Below are 6,000 nucleotides of genomic sequence, written 5' to 3' on the forward strand. Positions count from 1 at the left end.
ACCTCCTCGCGTCCTCGGTCCAGTGCGACGCTCGGTCGCTGGTGAAGTCTCTGCTGCTGGGGATGTCTGCCGAGTGCGGCCAGACCGTCGTAGAGTCGGTGACTCCTGTGTGCTCTGCCCCTGAGACTGCTCGGACTGCTCTGCCTCTGAATCTGAATCTGCAGCTGTATCTGACTGATCTGATTCTGCTGCTGCTGCCGTCGCGGCTCTGGTGGCCCTGGCACCTCTGACTCTACCCATACCCCTGCCTCTGCCTCTGCCTCTGGGGTCCTCCCTGATCTGGAACGGACGAGCACGGCCTGATGCCTGCTCCTCGGCGGCCTTGGCCACCATCTCGGCCCTCTCGGCCTCCTTCTCTGCACGAGTCCGCTTGCGAGCGGGCTTCTCGACCACAACTTCCTTCCCCTTTCTCTTCTCGCGACCCATCTCGACTCACGGTGGCTAAAGTGTGACGCGGGAGTGTGGAAACACGAATGCGACACGAAAGCAGTGCAAGAATGCGGCTTCGGCAAAGCGTCGAACACTTGGTGTGCACGCTGCGGATGGCAAAGGTGGATGGCGTGCTGGCGCGTGGGATTGAGTGGTGCAGTGTGGGATGGCAGGAGCTTGCTGTCGTGGAGCTGTGGTGGCGAGGATCTGCGGTGGCGGCGCGATTTCGCGGCAGTGGGCGACGGCGGCCACGAGCAGCGCGCGCGGGCGGCGCAGAGTGCGTGCGGGCAGCGCTGGGCGGCGCAGAGCGGCGGCGCGGGTGCGCGGGGATGGTGCACGTCGGCGGCGCACGGCAATGGCAGCGTGGAGCGGCGTGGAGTAGCGTGGAGCGGCGGCGGCGATGGAGGATGGCGGCGAGGAGTCGGGAAACTGAGGAGGAAGAAAGGCCGGCGGCGCGGGGTCAAGAGATATATGACAAGTGGGCCCTGCAAAATTCTTTAACGCCGGTCGATCCGACGAGTAGGGTTTGAACGCCGGTTGATTTCGTCGGTGTAGTTAACCCGAGGCTCCATTAAATATGCATCTGAACGCCGGTTGAACCGATGCTGAGAAATTGAACTCGCCGGTTGAACGCTTCCATCGCCGGTTTATTTCAGGGTCTGATTTGCATTTACTATCACCGGTTGATCCGATGCTCTGACTTTTGTATACGCCGGTTGAACGCCTGAAACTTGACTGAGCTGAGACAAACTTTAGTAACGCCGGTTAATCCGATGGGTATAGATCCTTTGAACGTCGGTTTAACCGGTGAAGCCAAAAACCCCACACTCAGCTCACTCTTTTATGCTAAGTCCAATAAACTTATAAGATTCAAATAAACTCAAGTTAATGGACTTGCATAGGCGACTTTACCCCTCAAAATAAATAGGATAGCACACTTGCTTAAATAAATTTCTTTTCAAACACAAGGAAAAGCCGCAAGAGAGACAAAGCGCCAAATAAAATGTATGAGCCATGTCATAGGAATATTGAAGATAGAAAACTTCAAACTCATCATGACATTGCTCACTAGGCAATGACGCACCTAACACTTTGCTCTTTTCACTTTTCATGAATTAAGATCTTGTATATGAAAACAAGTCTCATTTTCATCAAGTGATCTCCTTTGTGACCCTTACGTATGCAATGATAATGCAAGCTACAACCACATGCGAAAGTAAAGTAAACATGAAGTGCACATCTATATGACAAGAAATGCATAACAAGAAATTAAGATCTACTTGTCAAATTTGAACCCACGGGAAGCTTCTTCATGATGAGCCTTTCTACAAGCCTAGAGGAAAACAAGTGGACCACCACCTCTAGCTAAACCCTTGCTCATCACTATCTTACCATGGTTAGACAAGTGTCCTATATGTATGCATTTTTCTATATGACATGGCAACTTACATGACGTTTGCCGCATCTAACACATTAAGCTCATTCCTTAGCCTAACAAAGGTACTCTCGTCTAAAGGTTTTGTGAATATATCCGCCAATTGCTCCTCGGATCTCACACCTTGAAGGGAAATGTCCCCCTTGGCTTCGTGATCACGCAAGAAGTGATGGCGAATATCAATGTGCTTTGTGCGAGAGTGTTGAACCGGATTTTTGGCAATTTTTACGGCACTTTCATTGTCACAAAGGAGTGGGATCCTATCTAGTTTCACACCAAAGTCCAAAAGGGTTTGCTTCATATATAGGATTTGGGCACAACATGCACCGGCCGCTATATATTCCGCTTCCGCGGTGGACAAGGCCACGGAATTTTGCTTCTTACTCGACTAAGAAACTAGAGAACGCCCAAGCAAGTGGCAACCCCCGGAGGTACTCTTGCGATCCACACGGCTTCCGGCAAAATCCGAATCCGAGTATCCCAAGAGATCTAAACTAGCGCCTTTGGGGTACCACAAGCCTATGCTAGGGGTGTGCTTGAGATACCGAAGGATCCTATTCACAGTCGAAAGGTGTGACTCCTTTGGGTTAGCTTGAAAGCGGGCACACAAGCACACACTAAACATTATATCGGGCCTAGATGCGGTAAGGTAAAGCAAAGACCCTATCATAGAACGATAGAGGGATTGATCAATCGGTTTACCGTCCACATCCAAGTCGAGATGCCCATTGGTTGCCATGGGTGTCTTGATTGGCTTGCACTCATCCATCTTGAACTTCTTCAAGATATCTTTAGTATATTTTTCTTGATGGATGAATGTCCCTTCCTTCATTTGTTTGACTTGAAAACCAAGGAAGAAGGTCAATTCGCCAATCATAGACATCTCGAATTCCCTAGACATCATGGTAGCAAACTCATGGCTTAGTAAATCATTAGTTGAGCCAAAGATAATATCGTCAACATAAATTTGACAAATGAAAAGATCCCCGTTGACGTCTTTTGTGAACAACGTGGTGTCCACCCTCCCGATCTTGAAGCCTTGCATGATTAGGAAGTCACGAAGCCTCTCATACCAAGCCCTTGGAGCTTGTTTGAGCCCATAGAGTGCCTTGTGCAACCTATAAACATGGTTAGGATTCCTCGGATCTTCAAACCCGGGAGGTTGCTCAACATAAACAAGTTCGTTAATAACGCCATTTAAGAATGCACTTTTCACATCCATTTGATACAACTTAATGTTATGATGTGAAGAGTAAGCAAGAAGGATACGGATAGCTTCAAGTCTTGCGACCGGAGCAAAAGTTTCACCAAAATCCAAACCTTCGACTTGAGAGAACCCTTTTGCCACAAGTCTTGCTTTGTTGCGTATCACCACCCCATGTTCATCTTGCTTGTTTCGAAAGACCCACTTGGTGCCGATGATGTTCTTGTCTTTCGGAGGAGCTTCGAGGACCCAAACTTCATTACGGGTGAAGTTGTTCAACTCTTCTTGCATGGCCATCACCCAATCCGAGTCCTCAAGTGCTTCCTCTATGCTAGTGGGTTCAATACAAGAAACAAACGAGTGATGTTCGCAAAATGAAGCATGTTTAGAGCGAGTTCTTACTCCCTTGGAAGGACTACCAATGATTTGACCAATTGGATGATCCTTGGAGATCCGACCATGCTTCACTAGCGGTACTTGCATTGATGCTTGTTGGGGTGGATCATGAGTGACTTGTGCTTGTGGTGGAACACTTTGCTCTTCTTGTTCTTGAACTTGGGGTGTTGGCGTTGGCACATCTTCTTGAGGTTGTGTATCATCTTTTTCTTGATCTTCATCCACTTGGGGCGCCGTGGAGGTGCTTGGTGTAGATGAGGAAGGTCCTCCCCCTTGATCATTGTCTTCATGCACCTCTTCCGGCTTGATATCCCCAATGGACATATTCTTCAAAGCTTCATCAATCTCCTCATCACCTACATTCTCATAGCCAACAACCTCCTCTTGGGAGCCATTAGATTCATCAAACTCCACATCACATGTTTCTTCAACTAACCCGGAGGTTTGATTGAATACTCTATATGCTTTGGAGTTTGATGCATAACCAAGAAAGAAACCTTCATCACATCTACTTTCAAACTTACCGAGCCTTTTCTTCTTATAGATGAAGCATTTGCAACCAAAGACTCGAAAGTATGATATATTTGGTTTCTTCCCGGTGATGAGCTCATATGGAGTTTTCTTGAGGAGTCAGTGAGGATATACTCGGTTGGATGCATGACACGCCGTGTTGATTGCTTCCGCCCAAAACTTCTCGGACGTGCCATAATCATCCAACATTGCTCTAGCTAGGGTGATGAGAGTCTTGTTCTTTCTTTCCACCACTCCATTTTGTTGAGGCGTGTAGGTGGCGGAAAACTCATGCTTGATGCCCTCTTCATCGCACCATTCTTCAATCTTCATGTTCTTGAACTCGGTGCCGTTGTCACTCCGGATCTTCACAATTGGGGAGTTGTACTCCCTTTGAGCTCTTCTTGCAAAGGTCTTGAAGATTTCCGGAGTTTCACCCTTATCGCCTAGAAACATAACCCAAGTGTAACGTGAAAAATCATCAACAATTACTAGGCAATAGAGGTTACCACCAATGCTCTTGTATGTAGTTGGACCAAAGAGATCCATGTGAAGTAGCTCGAGCGGCTTGGAGGTAGACAACATCGTCTTGATGGGATGATGTGTTGCAACTTGCTTCCCGGCTTGACATGCTTTACATAGCTTGTTCTTGTCAAACGTGACATCCTTCAAGCCGGTGATCATCCCTCTCTTGTGGGCTTTCTTGAGGTTGCTCATGCCAATATGAGCAATTCTTCTATGCCAAAGCCACCCAAGAGAAGACTTGGTGAAGAGGCATGTCATGGTGCTTGTTTGCTTTGAAGAGAAGTCCACTAAATAGATGTTGCCATGCCTAAACCCCGTGAATACCATTGACTTGTCTTCTTCAAGAGTTACTACAACACCATTCTTGTCAAAGGTACACGTTAGTCCAAGGTCACACAATTGAGCAATAGAAATAAGATTAAAACTAAGTGCTTCTACAAACAAGACATTAGAAATTGATAAATCTTTAGAGATAGCTATTCTACCCAAACCTAAAACTTTTCCCCTTGAGTTATCACCATAGGTGACATGTTCATGATCGCCGGGGTCTTCAAGGGAGGTGAACATGCTATCATTGCCGGTCATATGTTGAGAGCAACCGCTATCAAGTACCCAATGTTTTCCACCGGCTTTGTAGTTCACCTTAGAGTTACCTTTGGCCATGAGGCACATTGGAGGTGGAGGTAGTGATGGTTCTTCATTTGTGAGGGCGATGGTGACTATGTCTTCTTCATCACTTGAATCTTCGCTTGATGAGACATCCGTCACCCACTCTTGTTTTTCCACCAAGAAGCTTCTCTTGGTGTGCCCTTTCTTCTTTGGGAAGAGCTTGGTCTTCTTGTCATGGCTCTTTTTCTTCCCAAGTCTCTAGTTTTTGTTCTTCCTTTCTTCTTCTTCATCATCGCTTGAATCATGGCGATGCTTGCTCTTGTGATCCTTGTTTCTTTTGTCCGGCTTGGGGCAATTTGGACGGATGTGACCTTTTTCTCCACAATTGTAGCAAATTTTGTTCTTGACATCCATTGGCCGGAACATTCCCTTTTTAGAGTCAAAGTTGAACCCCTTCTTGTTGATCTTGTCATTCAAGCGGGTGAACTTTCTCATCATAAGAGCAAGCTCTCCATCATCTTCAACATCGGATGAGCTTTCATGATGATCATCTTCTTCATTGCTTGAGCTTGAATCTTGCTTGATCATCTTGAGCTTGCGGGCTTTGTTTGCCTTGGTCTTTAGAGCAATTGATTTGCTTGAAGTTGGCTCTTCGGACATACCAAGGATACTCATCTCATGAGCGCGAATTTCGCCCACAAGTTCTCCTACTTCCATTGTGTCAAGATTCTCCTTTTGAAGCATAGCATTGATGATGTTATACTTGGGCTTCGGGAGGAGCATGAGAATCTTGCGATTGATGGAGGCACTGTCAATTTTGGATATTTCAAGTGCATTAATGTCCTTGACAATGACATTCAAGCGAGAGTACATATCATTGCAATTTTCATGA

Source organism: Panicum virgatum, chromosome 9K, assembly GCF_016808335.1.
Source record: "Panicum virgatum strain AP13 chromosome 9K, P.virgatum_v5, whole genome shotgun sequence".
Lineage (NCBI taxonomy): Eukaryota > Viridiplantae > Streptophyta > Magnoliopsida > Poales > Poaceae > Panicum > Panicum virgatum.